Source organism: Mycteria americana, chromosome 1 (assembly GCF_035582795.1).
Source record: "Mycteria americana isolate JAX WOST 10 ecotype Jacksonville Zoo and Gardens chromosome 1, USCA_MyAme_1.0, whole genome shotgun sequence".
Lineage (NCBI taxonomy): Eukaryota > Metazoa > Chordata > Aves > Ciconiiformes > Ciconiidae > Mycteria > Mycteria americana.
Genome location: NC_134365.1, coordinates 52,259,930 through 52,279,231, shown reverse-complemented (window position 1 = coordinate 52,279,231; position 19,302 = coordinate 52,259,930). Strand labels below are relative to the sequence as shown.

General features: G+C 40.8%; 1 protein-coding gene across 2 annotated transcripts in view; it reads right to left on the bottom strand.

Annotated features, from left to right (window-relative positions):
- The window catches only part of ELK3 (ETS transcription factor ELK3), a 40,892-nt gene extending 24,476 nt beyond the window's left edge, over positions 1-16,416 (bottom strand). Inside the window, exon 1 of one of the 2 annotated variants that reach the window (XM_075497425.1) lies at positions 15,960-16,416. The gene's annotated coding sequence lies outside the window, so the exon portion shown is untranslated. Of the gene's footprint in view, positions 1-7,946; positions 8,083-15,959 lie in introns of those variants that run through there. The other variant, XM_075497431.1, reaches the window with a different exon arrangement.
- Between the last annotated feature and the right edge of the window lie 2,886 nt (positions 16,417-19,302).

Sequence of the window (19,302 nt, the reverse complement as noted above, 5' to 3'; positions counted from 1 at the left end):
ATAGGGCTAATTATTACTGGACTTATCTTTGTACATGTAACAATAGATATTTTTGTCTTTATCTAAACAAGCTCATGATTTTTAACTTCTTTGCTCATTTTGTTTCCTAATATATTACTGTTTGTGTCCTAATAGGTTACACAGCCAGAATATGCCAGGCTTACTGCCTGACGTTTCCCTTGGTGTGTTGACCACGAGAGGGCACAAGACTTCTAACTATCTACCACATGGAACAGTGCAGCAGGCGGCGGAGGGAAGATTTGCCTCCTCAAGTCTGCCCCAGCACTAAGGAAATCATGTTGCATAAGCTTCCCTAGTATAAAGGAAAATAAATTGCATTAAGCTTCACTAGTGTGAAAGCGAGTTAAAGATACTAGAGAATGTTGTCAATAGTTTTACAGAAAAAAACAGAATTTGGAGCTCTATTTTGGTCCAAATAATTTCTAAGTACACTGGCCAAACAAGTGTTTGCAGAATTAATGATGGTTTTATTATCCCTGCAAAAGCCTCATTTCTCTAATTAACCGAGAATCAGGCCTGAATGACAAGGACAAAAATACCTATCCCTGACACTCAGCTGTGTAACACAGTAACTACATAGCACCTTCAAGGGACGGCAGAGGCTCCCAGGACTGTTAGGTATCCTTGAAACAGAACTGCCTATATGGACGATTTGGCACTTTCAAAGGGTTGCATTTGCTTCATTGCATTTTTTATCACTTTATACAAATCCTTTTCCACATAGTGTAACACAAGAAAAAAATGCTCAGCTAGAATTAAATATACCTGAAATTTATATACTCACTTTACAGCCTTTAAAAGTTCCTTTAAACTACGCCATCTGTGCAAGTATTAACATCTTTAACGGATTATTTATCTATAACATCATAGCTAATATAGTATCCCTATTAATCTGGCACCATATATACATACTTTTTAATTAATATTTGTAAATTTTGCAACTTCATGAGACGTGTAGGTATATACAGCTGTATTACTTTAAAATAATCTTAGCTTCTGTACATCACATGTTATACAGCGATACTCTGCATAATTTCAGCTTGTATCATACAACTCTTCCAAACAAGAAATCACAAACAGAACTTTTTTTGCTCTGGAAAATTATAAGTAACTTAAAAATATCTTTCTTCAAAATGGTATTAGAATGTGTACAGGTGTCCCACGCTACAAAGTCCTGTCAGTAGAACTTCAGCTGAGGAAATTAAAGATGAAAGAGAGTTATAGAAGCACCAATACAAACTCCACCACCATGCCATTAGCCAAAACAGTACAATACCTCAGAGGTGCAATTCTCTCATCCAGACCTTAAATTACATCTTCCTTCAGATCATCAGCAATCATGCCCCTTCAGAGAGTTTAGGGGGAACTGAACTCACACTGAAGCGCATTTTGCCGCAGTCTCCTCCATCCCCATTCACCTCTGCCCAAGAACACTCACAGGGTAACCTACAGCTAATGTTGCACTACACTTTCCATTATGAACCTGTTTTCTGATGCTTATCGTTTGTAAAATGTGAAGAGTTTTGCATTCCATTTTATCTACTGAGTGTGGGCCTCATGGTGACTCAGCCATGAGGTTATTGGCGTAATGTAAAACACATGAACAGTGCGAGCCTGGGCGAAAACATCCTACAAGAGTACCCACTCCACGCTATCTGTCCCGGTGACTAAGGGGAGGTGACTTCCATCAGGTTATTATATAAAAGGTTACTGCCACCTTTTTCAAAGTGGTTCAGTTGTTGGTGATCAGTTCTTCAACCAGCTGAGATACACACATAATCTCCAGGGGGCACTTCAGGTGCTGGATCCAGGGCAGATGACGGTGGTGGGATTCCCTTTAGGTAGCTCCTCACCACCCTGCTTGCCTTACCATCAAGTCTCCAAGTGTGTAGCTCTGAACGAGCTTTATAAAGGACCTGCGCACCTCAGAATTCAGCATCGATGTGCTTAATTGGTACATGCATAAATCTTCTACTGGATATGACCCAAGGCTGCCCATATAGAAATGAGATTAAAACAGCTCAATGCTGCATTGTACTCCATCCCTCCATCTGCTGCTGTGTTCCCATATAAAGCTTCCCATATTGCTTGTATAACAACTGTATGTATATGATTCCTATAAAAAGGCAAATCATGCAAATTACATTTTCAGCTGATCATTAATTGGTGTGGTCCTTTTCTTCTAAGCACCCAACTTAAGGCATTCAAGTCTGAGTTGCACTGAATATTCATGCTGTAATTACCTTTAACAGAAGCTTTGTGCTCAGCATATATGGTGATGTAAAATCTTAAATACCTTGAATTCGGTAAACTGGTGTTAACCTTTGCATCTCATTTCCATTCTCTAAAATGTGAGTCGCAGGGGAACAGTAAAAATCTAAGATACTGCAGTGACAGGATTTTTAAACTGGTGCAAAATATTTCATTTCCAATCAGGTCAACGGAAGTATTAACCTGCCCTTCTCTATGGGCACCATTTTGGGGTTCCACAAAGTATTAACTATCCTCTTGGAAGGACAACATGGCCACACAGCGTACTAAGCCTTAACTTGTGCCTCAATTTGAGTGGTGGAGCAAAAGAATCACATGGCAGATGTATTACAAGACATGTAATTTAACAAAAAACGAGCTACCTGTATTAAAAGTTATTATAAATTATGATTGGGAGGAGCTGGAAATCTTGAGAAAACATTGTATTTCATTTATGTATTTTCTAATTATTTTGATTTTTTGCTGACTCAACAGGAATTCAGTGTCTTGCCTTAATTTGACAGAAAAGGGTGTTAGGATGTGGTCACTTCCTACAGGGAATATATTTCACATTTCATTCAACTCTTTATTAATATTAAATAGTAATAATAAATATTCCTGTTACTTCTGTGCTCAGTACAGGATTTGAATGCTGGGCAATAAATAATACATGGAACCACATACTGAATTACAAGGATTAGAAGAAAAATAGGTTTAAAAAAATCACTTATTTAGATAGTGACATCCATCTATGGTACAGAATGAGACAGGCAACCTATGTATGAAACATATATTCTGTGTTATGAAAAGCCTAATCAAAATTCATATAGACAAGAGTCAATTAATTTTTTCATCCATTAACTTTAACACATGTGGTTTTGCCATCTTACCATTTTTTAAATATTTATACAATGCATTTGACAGTCAAAGATATTTTCTAAGCCATGAAATGAAATTTGCTAGGGTGACCTGACTTAAATAGCCTAGTAATTTTACTTTGTGATCAGTACCACTACCGCTGATGCAAATAATCACTGCCATAGCTAAAAGGAATTATACTTGGAAATGCTGTGTTAGACAGCAAAAGGAAATTTCAGGACCGATTTTTCTGAAAGTCCATTTCTCAGGCAGCTGTGACAGGTAACCACACTACCACCCTCTGCATTACCAATTTACATTCTCTCAAACGTGCATCCCCCCATACAAAGCCCACCAACTGCATGACCAGTGTGATACAATGTGACCTCTGCACATCAAATTTTAAGTTCAGGACTGACGTGCGAAGGAGGCAACTCAAGAGTATCTGTGCTGATAATACTGCCCCTATTCATTTCAACCAAACTAAGGGACTAACGGAAATGCCTAAACTTGGAGCAGCAGCAAAGTCAACACCATAAGCTCTCCCTGAAGAGAATAATAGAAAAGGACAGAGACGTCCACAGGGCAAAGCATCCCAACTAAGAGATTATTTTCCTGTAACGGGGGTGCCCAAATTCCTCACTTAGGTGAAGGGCCCAACTGCCAAACACTGGCTCTCCCCTTAGTGTATGGAGACTGACTTCTACCAGCATGAGCAAGCATTATGAAAACATTAAGCAAGTTACACTAGGAACAGTTAAGACGTATGAATACACGTGCTGATGAGCTGCATTACCTTTTTTTTTTGACCAAGACAATACATATAAAATTCCATACGACAAAATGTTAGTAAAGTGGCATGAAGTTCCAAAAAAAAAAAAAAAAAAAAGTCATTAACCTGCTGGGCAAAATAAAACAAATAAGCAAGCCATCTTAAATCCAGGCAGTAGAAAACCAGGAGGCTGAGAGACAAAGCTAGCTAAATAAAAAGCTCAGTATCAGAAAGATTTATGACATGAACTGTGAGATAAGTAGGATACTCTTTGGGGCATTAAGTTTTGTAGGACTCTTGCATAGAAAAAGCTAGAAGAAAAAGGCAGAAAGCTGGAAAGCAGCTCTGTAGCATTCAGGACCTCTGCAGAGGTCCTTAGCTTCCATACAACTATATTACAGCTGTGTTCTTCCGTTCTCCCACATACTCCAGGTTTCCTACCCAGGTTCTTTCTCCACATTCTATGTTAGCTGCCCCACAGCCTTTCTAAAATAAAGAGATATACTGCTTATCCTGGACAATCAACATGAACAAGTTCTGAAGGCTAAAACTAGGAATCTCTCCAGGCATTAGGATCAAAACCAGACCCTTGTTGCTTTAGAGAGTCCATAGAAGAGAGTCCATATCTGGGACTCTGAGCTATAAACCAGGTCGTGGAACTTGGGGCAGAGGAGGGACAGCTGAGTGGGACAGACTGGCTGGGGAGCCCAGAGGCTGAAAAAATCAGCTGGAGAGCAATTAAATCAGGAAGACATAAAAGGTGTTAGCCAGCATTATGCGCTACAGGTAGTGACAGAGACATGGTGATCAGACATGTACATGAAAAGGATTAAGAGGCAGAGTCAGGCAGGGAAATTAATTTCCCTTAGTGTATGAAGAAACTGCCAATTCTTTCTGTAGCCAAAGCAGCTGCAAAAGATTCAGCTCCTTTTCTTATGCCCCACCACAGCAGGCACACACCTCCGCTTACATTTCCCTTGCAGGCAAGTGTGTGCTTTTGCAAGCACACGGCACTTCACTGTAACAGATGCCTTTTTTTTCCTTTTCGACTCCTCTGGAAAAAGTGTGTATATTTTTTGTACGTCCATTTACTGCTTTTGTATACTAATTCTGGCCAACAGCACGTTTCTCTGAGCAGCGTGACGTGGGGCATTGTTAGCTTCTCATTCACGTTAGCATTCGGCTTCCTTTATTTCTGCAGGTTGCAGCCAGGAAACTGGAAAATGGGCCACAGGAAACCTGGCCTCCTACATCTGTCCCAGTTTGTAATAGCAGCTCTGGTTTTATTTTTCTAAGTGTCTCAGGTTCATTTTAACCCTTGAGATGACTGCTGCAGTAACACGTGAAAGAACATGCCTGTTTTGTCATTACTTATTTTAATCACTGTTTCTCAATACTAGAAATTGAGATTTTGCTAAACCATACTCATTTTAAAATTATATTAAAACTTTATTTTATAAGTTATGTGAGTTTTAAAAAACTTTTGTTGGAAATCACCAAAACAATTCCATTCCATAATGACAAATATCAAAGAGTATATTTAGAGAAAATACGGAATAAGGCAGTCTCTAGCTGTTTCAGCTGTATACATTTTTAACATAGTTCTAAAGTGAATGTCCGTATGGAAAGTTGAACAGCTTACAAATCCTCTAGGCCAATTTTTCTCTTTTACATTTTAGTCTCTATAAAAATTGAAGCACACTTGTTTTGCATCTGATTACAGAAGCAAAAGGGTGCTGATCAAGAAAAGAAACTTTTCTAGAATAACCAAAAAATCAGTCAGCCATAACATTTTTCACTGAAAATTCATCGGTATAACAATGAGTATATCATGAGAGGTTAGAGACAACTGCCAAATCTGCCCAAATGTTTGTTCAGAAACATTTGAAAGAACAAGGCAAAAGTCTGAGTCAGTCCTCATGCTTTATTTCTCAACAGAGATGCTTCAAGGGTGATAAATAGGATGTGGTTGGTGAAAAGTTAGTGATTCTGCCAGAAAGGAGGAAAAACAAACATCAATTTGTTTACTCAGAAAGTTTTCAAATACTCATCAAAGGAGATCTTACTGCTAATTTAATTGGCCTTGAAAAAATAAGCTCACAACTAAGTGTGTAAACATACCTGTTTTAACTTGATGCAGAACTTTCTCTGTTAAAGGTAATAAATCAAACTAACGGTGCAATCCATACCCAGGGCACTTTAGGGAACTGACTGTGTGTATGATACAGAACGCTGGTAATTTTTCCACATCCAGCAACCAGGACATTTCCTGCCAGAGCATCCTCTGAGTTCTTCCATTGTGTTGAAACTGCAAAAACTTTCTAAATCAGGACTTCCTCCTATTATATTTTAGAGGCGTCTTTCTGGGAAATGCAGATTCAAGTGAAAAAAAAAAAAAAATAGGAATTCCTGCAGCACCACCCAGTGGAAACATTAGAAAAAGTTACAGAGTGCCCCAGCACACAAGTTCCAATTTGCTGCAAAACTACAGTAATATTGCCACACAAACCCAGACTGGATGCGCCAAAAAAGCACAGAGGGTTTTGCTGGCCAATGTACTTAACAGAGTCACATGAGGTATGCCTACCCTGCCACTCCTGCATAATAGTCTTCTCTTAACTTTATATTCTAATTTAAAAGATTATTTACAGTAACAATTTACAAGGTCTCCTTCTCAAGCAAGAATACCCACTGTTCTGGCCCAGCACATTTGAAAAAATAAACAGACTCCTGTGGTTAAGAGCAACACAAAAGAGACAGCAGCAAGACCTAGCAAAATATTATAGGATAACATCAAGTTCCACTGCAGAAAAGAAAGCACTCACACACATGTCCAGTAATGCTTCCAGTAAGTACATTTGGTAATACAATGTTTGCAGTTTTTAATTTTTTTAACTAAGTCAAAGAAAGGCTGAGGCAGATGTCCAAAGGAAGAAAGTTCTGCAACCTCCCAATTAATACAACAAAGGACTGGTTGCCTGCCAAGCAGAGGTGTGATGACACCGCCTCTAAAACACGAGTGTTTTCAGATTCTCCATAAGGATGCAGTTCAAGAAACAGTTTTAATCCGACTGGAGTAAAAGCCCTTAGCAGGAGGGAACATGGCTAGTTGCCTCCCTGTGAAAGGCTTAAAAAAAATAACCTGCTCAACTATTTCTAAAGCTAGCTGTAAACAAAACTACATAAATCCATAATGGCTCCAACCATTCACCTTGGGACAGACGTAAAATTAATGCAGACTCCTCACACTGCTTTCTGTCTGCTCATGTGGTGCACATCTGTGGCATGCTGGCAATACGCTACACTGCGATCCAAGGGACTTCTGCTTTCAAAGCCAGACCTATGTGTTTATTTTTCCCATATGACTTTCTCTTACATTTTTGTTGGCATCAGTAGGACACATATCATGATTATTTGACTGTCCTATATAAAATTTCTGATAGCCCCTTTGATAAATTCAGAGAAAATATGCATGAAAACAAAAAGAATAGCTAAAGAGGGCAGAGGATACAGCCTCCAGTGACTACTCTGAAAGTTTACTTGACGTATCAAGTCAAGATTACTCCCAAATGCAAATGCTTTTTCCCTACCTGTACTCCCTTCTTAAACTGAAGTATTAAAATTTCCAATTTTGTGACAGCAACCAAATGCTTTGTAACTTATGCTAGTGGCTCTAATATTTTAAATGGTGTATTAATACTACCAACTGTCTCAAATGTTGCTTTAAATATATTTCATATTCAGATTTTTAAACTAATCTTCCCCTCTCGACTAATTTTTCCTAGACTAGAAACTTAGATAAACAAGCAGGTCTTTTTAATACTGTCAGCAGAGAGGAACCTGGCCAAAAGGACAGGAAATGCAGTCCTGGGAGTTCTGTTCAGGCAAACAGAGGTGGCTGGCAATTTCCACGAGACCTGAAGCACGGCAAGATCATCGCAGCTTACACTGGCAGTCAGAGCTCACCTTCCTATGCACACTGAATTTTCAGAATTTGCTGGATTAGCAAAATGAGCCGTTAAACTATTAAATAACACAGGCTTACCTGTATATTCTCACGTTGCAAGGGGAGTCAGTCATAGCATTATACTGAAAATGGTGTAACACAATTCAGCAGATGGTAACTTACATACATATAGAGACATTTTATCTGGACAATTTCTTCCCAAAACGTTACCGCTGTTGCAATAGTTCTTGGAGCACGAGCCAGGGCGTAAGCTCCTTAGTCATAAAAAATGAGCAACTAGTCACAGCACTAGTCAAGGTCCATATTTTTCACTTTAAATGCTATTATTTCTGTGTGCAACGGTCTTACAGTAAAAACCTAAATTAAGAATCACTCTTACATGTCAAAATCTCAAAAATCTGCTATTCCCCTCCTTTCTCAGTGCTAATCAAAGTTCTGATACGCATGTTTATCATGCACTAAGCTAAACTGAAACCAAATTAAAAGATTCTTATCTTCTGACATTATTCACTTGTCTACTACACCAACAAGAACTTGAAGGTCACACCTACACATTTCCCCTAACTTCGTTCATTAAACACTGGAATACCCAACAGAACGTATCATGAAATACATGACATTTCAGCCAACAGAGGATCTGGTTGTTACTCTCCTGTACTGCCCGTGTCCTGTGTACTTAAACTAATTCCCATGGCTGCTGCAAATTATGAAGGACACACAAATGGGACACTATTTCAATGATTACAGCAGCCTTTGCTGTATACAAAATGCCTAGATTGCCTATGTTTAGAAATGACATCAATACACCAACTGGTTTGTTAGTGTCTCTGCTGCTCAGGATACGTAACAGCCACTATTTTGATTTGTACACTGAATCCTGCATAAGATTCCATGTTTAAATAAAACATAAAGACTCTATCCCCTCTCCTCACCTTCGATGAGATTGCACAGCCAGTTTTATTGTACCCTACCCAGGGAATCAATCCAGCCTTGATACTGTTCTGTTTTGGAAGCATTTGCATCAGACAGCTTCAGTACTGAAGCAGCAGTACTGAAGGAGTGCTGCAGTCATGCTTTCTATACCAGCCCTATTCCACGCTTGCAGTTCGCTAAACTAACCACACACGCCAGTTGCTCTGAGTCTGCTCTGAGTCACCAGACTTCAGAGGTCTATATCTAGAATCTAAACTCACATTCCCATCTCAGCTATATTAGTCTAGCATGCAAGAAATTCTCTGAAGGTAGTCAACTTTCTCCAGATTTCACTAACAGAGCTGCAATAGGAATTTGTTCTTACTTTCTAAATGCTTTTTAAAGATTGTTGCTTCTCATGAATTACTGTTAATTGCTGGGAAGAGATAATAGTGGTACTTGAGCCTACAAACTTTTTGTTTGTGCTGTATTGTGACTTGATACAACAGAGGCCACTCAACGTTACCACAATATAAACATTTAAAAGCAATAACACTCATTAGCATCCTTCCCAAAAAGCTTAAACTGAAATACATCTGATCAATTTTCTTCATAGCAAAACAAAAACAAAAAAAAAGAGATTAAGAAATATACAGAGATACAGTAAAGAGGTGCTCTCACCACATTAGAGGCAAACAGATGCATAATAGAAATCTGTTTTCCAGATGAACTGTCAACTGTTTTGCAAAATGAGGATGGGAAACTTTTAGGAGGACATTTGATTAAAAACATTTAGATTCTTTAGATGAAGTATATAATCCGAGTCTACTCTTTTTTGTACAGCTGCGGCAGCATATTTTACACAAACTTCTTTGCTTGTTTGCTAATATTTTCAGAGAAAGACCCATCTTGTAAAATTGTATTAACAGCACTTAATACTTAGATTAGTGCTTAGAAAGCTTTTACCAATGTTGAATGATTGGCAAGAATCATAAAAATTACAACCAAATGATTCATTACATAATTTAATGACAGCTAAAACTAAAAGACAATGTGTAAGATGTAAGTTTTCCTCTCCTAGTACCTCAAATCTTCAAGTATCTAGTATCTAGATAGTTAGGATCTTCAAGACCTAGTATCTTCAAGTTAGGATCTACAAGATAAAAAAATTGTATACTTTAAAGCTGAAGAAACTAAGACAGGGTTGTTTGCATGACAGCCAAAATACATTAACATGTAGTAATCGGTATTTGCAAAGATTATCCAAGCTATATTCTGAATCTTCAAATATTGAGTAGTAAATTGGCAAGCAGAGACACAGACATGATTGAAACGACTCTCTGAAATGGGTCTGGGACAAGCCATAGAATGGGTAGTATCCTTCACACACTCAGTACATCCTGACACAGCAAAATTTAGAGCAAAGCTACAGAAGACTAGGAGGACACTTGCACAGAGCAAGCAAGAGCTACTCCAATGCCCTAGTTACATTCAAGGCCTCAGCTAGCATTTAAATGTTTGCAACATGCAGTTAGTCTCAGTGCATTAACAGAAGTGCTGACACACTCAAAAATAAATACATGCCTAAGTGCTTTAAAAGATCAAAACAAAGTAAGTTTGTGGCTTCCTACAGAAATTCTTCCCCTGAAGACCCTGAGCTGTATCTAACTGCTCAGATGTAGACAGAGCACATGGTATAGTCTTCAGAAACCTTCCTTTACATAGTTAATTCATCCTTATCTTAAAAGTTCATGAGTGTCATCATACAGGTGAGCAGTTTTCACCATGTGGCCCATGAATGCAGGGGTCAATGGATTCCTCCTGAAGGAGAGGCAAAAGTACCACAGTACTACTACAGTAGGCTCAACCGCAACATAGGCATCTGCACAACTGCTCAAAAATAATTATGGTTCCACAGATACGAAAAGGACAAACCCCACTGCTCTAGATAGTCACAGCAATGCTACTTGAGCAAGCGCAGGCCAAAATCAGACATGATGTTGGTAACTGTAACTCCATATGAGTAAAAAAAGTATAATTTTCAGCTGAGTTGTATCTGCTTAGGGCATGGCAAAATTTGGCTTCCAATGTTCTTAACTGTAATATAACTTTAAAATAACTACTTAAATATTTAGTTATTCACTACACTCTGAGATACTGACCTGAGATACTGAATTACACTGATTAAACAGGGTACTTTCTGGTACTGCAAAAACTACCACAGTATTCATACAAAATTAAAAATGCAGAATGACTACACAGTTATTAATTGGTATTGAATTACCTGGCAGGTAGTACCTTAGTGATATTTTCATATCAATGCTTATGGCTGGTATTTTCTTCAGATTTTGCTTTTAGGAAAGCAGCAAGTCTCCTTCAAAGAGCTTTTGAATTAAAATCCACTCTCAACAGCAAACCCTTAAGAATCTGAAGTCTGATATAATTACTGGCATATAAAACCACAATGAGTTAAAGAAAATTTTAAGGACAAAGATGCCTTTTCTTTTTGTGAAGTGCACAGATAAGAGGTACTTTGTGCTTCATCTGCTTTGTTTCCATACATGCGGCTTTGTATTTTGCAGTGCAGTGAGGTGGACTTCCTGTACCTACACCTTGACATTCTCCTCAAAATCATGACTAATTCTTTAATGATTCATTATTCAACAGAATACTTCAACATGAGAACAGGCATATTCAGTCTTTCATGAGCTCTCAACAGCCTTTAGAATATTAGTTGATTCATTTAACAAGCCACAGACGAAGTAAACATCTGTCTAATGATTCAGGACTATGAGATTCCCTATTGTGGGAAACACCGAGGAGAAAGCTATGGTGAATCAACCCGATGATACACGGTGCAACATAATTTCAAAGGCCCATAAGTTACAGCCTGTTGCATGAACCATTGGGCGTGGTTACGAAAGATACACAGCAGCCCAAAACCAACAGTACTCTTTGAAACTGGCCCAGGCTAACCACGTCCTATAATCAGTGTCACGGCTCTAAGATGGATTCAAGCAGCAGCGTCCAGGCATGCCGTACATTGGAGCCACCGCCACCAGAAGAAAACCATGGACTGATAAATAGCCTGAATTGCACAAATGAGTCCAACCTGCCGTATCTTTGTGGCAAGTACAAGCTAATTTATCTTAGGTTATGTAGTACTATGACAGAGAACCATTCACAGAGATAAGTGTAACTACATAAGCATACAAATTTTATATGATGTCATCAAGATAAACTAGCTAAAATAACTTTTTATAAAATACATGCTTTGCAAATAACTGTATGTTGGTTCTCCCAGCCTTATCGCACTCTCCCTTATCTTTAGTAGCCAAATGACTTTTTATTTTGGCATCTATTTCTTTTCTTTGATTTTCTGAAGCAACTTGTTGTCATGTGATTGCATTCCCAAATCAAAGATTTGCATTTTCTGTAACACCTGATGGACCTCAGGGTCCGTATGTATTATATATACACCTGTCTTCCTACATGTAAACATATGGCTGTCAGAGCAAGCAACAAGCTCCACGCACCTTGGTGAACCTGCAATATGACTTTCATTCTGTGCTAAGTCCTCTAGAACAGACTTTAAACTAAGGTAGATTTTAGCTTCAGTTATATTAAGTCACTAGAGCTGTAATACCTTCCCACAAGAATACTTCTGTCATAACACACCCTGAAGCTGGCCTCCATCCCAAGAAGAGCATTCCAACGAGAAGGTAAAGTTTACATAACCGGACCTCATGCACAGTAAAGGGGAATACTTTAGTCTTTGGAGTAAGATACCTGATTTGTTTTAATGATTCGAGTTTAATGAAATAACATTAAGTAACAGGAGCAAAGAACCACTGTGAATCAGTAAGCAGTGAGAACTGCTAATGAATAAAACAAAACAGATTTTTGTTTCTACATATGAAAGCATCCATGTGTGCAGTGGTTCATCAACACAGTTACAAGGAAGGCTGTAGCTGAGTTTCTCCTCCTGAGATTGTGTTGCTTATTTCAGCTGCTGCATCTAGGTGGAGTCAGTGATATCAGAAAGGATATAAGCCTGTAGGTTTTATCTTTTTAGGAACAACTCATGGAGGCGATTTGGAAAACCGAGATATAAGCAATTATGATAATATCTCATCCCTTAGCAGACAGTACATATTCTTCTCACACACTTTTATATTTCATAAAGGTAAAGAATAAAATCATACTTACAGTGAAAACACCTTTAAGACATTTTTATTATTTGAGTGGAAACCATCATGCACTATTTGATATTTGGATTTTTTTCTCTATTCCAAAAAGAACTGTTGTATTTTTAACACATCTATGGATTACTTCTCATTCACTCTTTCAAATATACAGAACACACAACCAGTACAATATTACTACTACATCTGTTTTTCTATGAGGACATCAAGATGTTTTTACTTATGCTAAGTGAATACAATATAGAAATTTATATAGTGTAGATAGACTATATATATATATATATATGTATGTATGAATGTGTGTGCTTCATCTACACTGATTCAGCAGATGGCACACCAAAATTCCAGCAATACTTAATGCAGTAAGTGGACAATTTAATGTCCATATTTCAGAGACAGATAATAAGAGCTAGGGAAGACTCTTCAGTAAGAGTTTTGGTGTTGTACACCACACTAACTGTTCCATAACATATTCAACAAATTTTTCAACATTATGCCCAGTAATGCACCTCTCTCTAAAATTTAGAATTTTACAAAAGAAATAAAACTCCAAAACTGGAAAATAGCTCTCTCTACCTGATGACTGCATTTGATTGAAACAGAGATTAGGCATTTTCTGTTTTACATACTATTCTAAAAATTCTTCTCTGCCCCATTAGGAAATCAAGAGGCATCTGTGTCTGGAGATTGTGTCACTAATCTACTAATGAAAGTCCTCTGTAAAGTGATGTTAACGAAGAAGTTTTCTGTGCAGCTTGGACATAGGAAGTACAGGAAACACCGAAGATCCTCAAAGGTAAACACGTGGTATACTGCAATTAGTTCTCCATCCAAGTACTACTTTTTTGCACAATATTTGCTAGTTTAATGCTATCACATGATAATCCAAGTAAGTGTTAGCTAAGTGTTATTTCCTGTTACATGCAATTTTATTCATATTTGTTGACATTTCTTTAAATTAAAACCCACTTGCAAGCAAGACTCCATTTTCTTTGTTTGCTCCAGACTTTTTTTGCAGAAAGTTGTTAACTTCTAATTTAAATTAAAGATCAGTGGGGCATGGCAAAAATATTTCTAATTCTGAACACAGACTTTTTTCAGGACCGCTATGAAAATAAGTCATCACGAAATAATTACACAAACCACTAAGTCAAGTGATATGTACAAAATAAATATCACTTGGAAATTAAATATGTAAAGGACCAATACAGCAAGGTTATGTGAGTGAATATACTTTTCAAACATGCCCATCACCTCGGTATCTTGGCACAAGAGTCTTTTAATCATGCAATTACACACAATTGTCACAGATGCACAGAACATGCTTATCATAACACAGCCTTCTGTGTACCCCATTTCTGAACTTCACCCTACGAAACTGTTTATGCATAAATTACATTTAATCTTAAATAATCAAAAAGTCTGTATGAGCAAAATATGCGATGAACCATGACTTTCTGCTTGAAATTAAATGAAACCATTGACTTTCGGAGTCCTCATGACCGAAAAGATGCTGCATTGTATAAACTTGTCTTAGCGCTACACCTCTATGTAAATAAAGATGTAAGTTGTCTCCCTTTCAACTGCAATGTTAAAAAGGCTGACAGGGCTTCACAAAACCCTCCTGTGTTAGGGAACGGAAACTCCTAATGAGATTAGTTGGTGTGTGTGCAGACATTACTTAGCCATGACTAAATGGGCTCTCTTCCTGCAGCCAGTGGAAAATTCAGGGAACTTTTTCCCCCTGCAGCATCAGAGTCCCTCTAACCTTCAGCAAAGCCAGATCCAAAAACAACTCTCCACTTTCTCTCCCTTTCTCTCTCTCTCTCTCCTTTTTTTTCCCCCTTCCCTTACAAACATTTTTAGTGTTTTTTCGGTTGGTCGTGGAAACTATCCACGTCGGCCAAGGGGTCTTGGGGCAGGGGGTGGCTAAGAAAAGCGGGGAGGGCCGGGGAGAATGCAGAAGACTACAAAGGAAACTGTGAAAAGGAGCAAATATATAAACCTGAGAGGGAGAAAACCACAGAGTTTCTTTGTGAGCTGCAGTGACTCATTTTCAAGATGTTGTCTGCTGCCAGTTTCAAACCGGAAGCGCATGGCAATTAGTCTTGCTGTTTCCAGACAAGCCAGAAACTCTCCCGACACTTTTTTTTTTCTTCTTTAAAGCCCCTTCTGCAGTTTCTGCAGGAGCCTTCCCTTCCTCCCCCCACCCCACCCCGGCCCCGCTCGGCCTCGCAGCGGCGCCGGGGACCCCGCGGCGCCCCCCGCCGCCGTGACAGGCACCCGGGCGGCCCCCGCCACCCCAAACGCCGTTATCATGATGCTGCTCGTACGGGGCAGGCCCGCGCGGCCCCGGCAGCCGGACACGGCCGGGGAGGGGGGGGCAGGATACGACCCGGCACCGCCGAGGGGGCTGCGGGGCGGCGAGGGGTCCCAGGGCTCCCCCCGACCCGCTGCGCCCTGTCAGGCAGCGCCCCCCTCCCGGCCCTGTCTCTCCTCGCACCTCGGCCCCTTCCCCTTCGCCCGCCCGCCCCCCACACACGCTCCGTCCCCTCACCTACAGCCGCAGCTACCGGCGGGCGGCGGGGCCCCTGGGGCAGCCCTCGACCCCGGCGGGGGGCCCCCTGAGGCGGCGCGAGCACCCCACCCCCCAGCGCCCCGCGCCCTCCAACCGCCGCTCCCCAACCGCCGCCCCCTGCCCTCGTTACCGCCGCGCTGGCCGGGCCCGACCCCGGGGCAGGACCCCCGGGCCCCCCGGCCCCGGCCCCGTGTGTGGCTCCGAGCCCTCCTCCCCCCGCTGCCTCCCGGCGCTCCTCACCTCCAGCCCGCGGGCTGCCCCGCGGTGTCCCCCCCGCTGCCCCGCCAGCGAGGGGGGCGCCGGCCCCCGCAGCAGCCGCCGGCCTCCCCTTCCCCTCCTCGAAGCCCCCCGAAACTTTGCAGGAGTCGGGGCAGGCGCAGCAGCACTTGTACCTACCCAGAGCCTGAGGGACTTTTCCGCTCTCTCTTGGTAGTTTAGAGGGAGCTGGGTAAAATCCCCTGGTTCTCCATGCTGACAGTCTTCTGCAAACGCTCTGTTGCTCTTGTAATGAGATCCTGATTTTTTCCCCCCTTTTTTTTTTCTTTCTTTTTTTTTTTTTTTTTCGGCCGGGGGTGTGTGTGTGTGTGTGTGTGTGTGCCTGTGTGAGAGAGCGAGCAGGAAGTCAGAGCAGTCAGACAGAGAGCCGGCTCACTTCCTTTCCTGCATTATTCCCCAGGCGGTTTGCAGTCTGTGTAAACAGGCTTTTCCTCCCCTCTCCCCTCGCTCTGGCCACTGATGTGCAGCATGGCTGTAATATAAGACACACACATAGTAAAGTGGGTAACGGTAACTCCACAGGCTCGCAGGGAGCTCCGGCGGCTCCCCCGACCTCCACCTCTTCCTGTGCTACACCCCTGGGGAGGAGCTTCCCGCCAGCCCAGCGCTTGGCCCACCGGCGGCACCCGGCTACCAGCCGGCTGGAGTGGCTTGGCGAGCAGAGACCCGCTTTTCCCCGGGTACCAGTTGAGAGATGCTTACGGAGCGCTGCTTCGTCCTCCCGGAGCATCGCGAGGGGCCTCGGCGAGGCGCTGGCCCGGGGAGAGGCGGCCGTCCTTGTCCCACCGAACGGGGGGCTCAGGTCGTGATGGAGCGAAGCGGTGGGCGCCTCCGCTTCGGGTCAGGGGAGGCTGAGGGGTTGGTGGTGCGCGGTAGCTCGCTAGATGCGCTGGCCGCCTTCCCAGCTGGACCTCACATAGGTAGCAAAATACAGAAACGGCACAACGTGGCACAACAACATAAATTGAGGGAAATGACATCTTAAAAGTCAAGGGGCGCTCACATCGTCAAATCCAACCTGGATCTTCCAGCTCCGCATCGTATCTCAGAGACAGACCAGTGGTAGTTTGCCGATTGGGATTTAGGTTTTGACCCTCAAGCTGTAGACCTCAGATCTAAACTGTCGGTTTGGATTTATTAAAAGGGACGCATTTCCAGTATTTGGAGTTTACATCCTTTATGTCTTTTCTTATGTCTCGCATGTCTGCATTGTACTGTCTATTTCTAACTTTATTTGGAAATTCTCAGAGTGACATTATCTTCTGTCTGCCCAGTGCATCGGTGATGTTCAATGCATAATACTTTAAAATCAATATTGCGCTGCTATTTCTTTTAACAGTCACAAGATTTATCATTCCAGCACAATAACTGCAGTTCAGAATGTTCTTGACGTGCAATGACACAGAAGCTATGACTGGTTTTTATCACTCTGTTGGGTTATTGCTTACGATGTCATTGGGAACAAAAGTATGCTTTGATGGAATTAAAAAGATCATCCCAGTTGGCCACTAAGCGTTAGTCAATAGCATCCGAACAGCTGGTGGTGAGCAAATTGTGAGTCTCTTGTGGAAGTCCGTCAGGTTTCTTCCTTCTCATCCTCTAACATGCCATAGGAGAGCAAGAATAACATGGTACTGGCACACCAAATTATGTAACTTTGTTATTTTCCTTAAATAATTCCCTTTTAGAAGTCATTCTGAATTTTAGAATACAGATGTGAGGTCTGCTAAATCTTCATTTTGTGTTTCCCAAATAAAGAAGCATTAAAATGTGTACCTTGAGATAGTATATTTCCTAGATTAAAATGCGCAGTGGATAAAGTCCTTGCTGTAAGCGTTAGTCTAAGTCATTAGGATGCAGGAATCAATCTTTGTTTGGGAACTACAACTGAAGACCCGGGTTTGCAAAACCAGGGTAGCCAGAGAAGCTTTTATGGTACCAATATGCAGTGTTGGACTGACAGCTGGGGGTACCAGCATTCATGTTCTACATTTATCTTTCATTGATTTTGTGCACAAGAGAAGAAGCAGAGACACCCCAGAGTTGCCTTGACTGGTTATTGGTGTGGAGATCTGAGAGAACAAACTCTCAAAACCAGTATGACTTCTTTTCTTTTACAAAAAGTAAATAACACTGTGTCTTTAAAAAAAAAGTTTAAAAATTAAAATGTTCTTTTATTTATTATGCTGTAACTTGATTGACAGCGCTAGATTTTTTTTTTTTTACAGCACCAGTCCTTTTTTCTCTAGATAGTGAGGTAGAAACCTAAATAAAGCTGCCATGCTGGAGGTTGGATGGCCACTGGATGAGGGCTCTTCATATTACCCTACAGATGCTGAAAAGGAAGTGCGGAACTTGTTTAATGGAATAAAGCCACCAGGCTATGCTGGAAACATGAGGAATTCAGAAAGCTCTGCTGCAAGTGGAAGAAAATGGGAGCTTTTGGCCAGGGCTGCTGATTCTAGAACTATGGATGTAATCTGGAAAATATTATTTGAAACTACAGCTATGTGCTTGATAAAAACACTGTGCTTTACAGAATGGTTGACAAAGCGCTCTCATCCGCGATATCTGCCTGCCTAAATTAATTTAGACTTACAGTTATCCTTAAGGATTATCTGATGCAAAAATACAAGATGATGAATGAGGAAAATTGCAGCTTGTATTGTGTAGGAGCCTTTTTCTTCTGCAAAAGCCATTCCCCTTAGAAAACCTGTTTGTTTATGTAGTCATAAAAATTCTAGTCATGTTTTTAGTAGAGTCACTAGTCAATGCCTGTGTCTCAATTCACATCCATTCATCAGCACATATTATCATTACAACTGTTAATTATAAAGTCTGAGTCCTGTCCTCAAGCTGTGAAGATTTGGGGGTTTAGCTTTGGAAATTGTTGTTCCTTGCTTAGAGTTGGTCCAGACAACAGCTGTCGCACTCGTAAAGGACTAAGAGTAACTAGAGACAACTCCCCTTCGACCAGTAAGGCAGGCTACTGCTGCTGAAAGTCCTAATCTGATGGGTTCAGGCGATCCTTGAACAAACATATGCACCCAGGATGTCTCTGGGTCCTGTTTATCTAGGGATCGTGCAGTTTGTAAAAGAGCCTGTATTTATAAACCTGTCCTGCTGTTGAAAAAATTGCCCCAAAGCATTCCTAAGTATAGTGACTATAATTCTGCCTCATTTTTATTAGATTACATCAATTAAGAAACCAGGCTTTGTCTGTCCTTTCAGATTGTTTCTACTGTATTTTTAAACTGTTCATAAATCTCATGTGCTGCTGTAATTAACCAATCTGAAACAAGGAAACAAAAAAATAAAGGTAGATTTGCTGTGCTCCAGATCTCTGTTTAAGCTCTTCAGGCTGAGGTTCATATCTGTGTTGGTCTAGGTTTTAGTGTAATTTCACTCCGAGCCTCTGTCTCCCTGTAATTAAATTATTGAATTAAATTAAATAATTGTAATA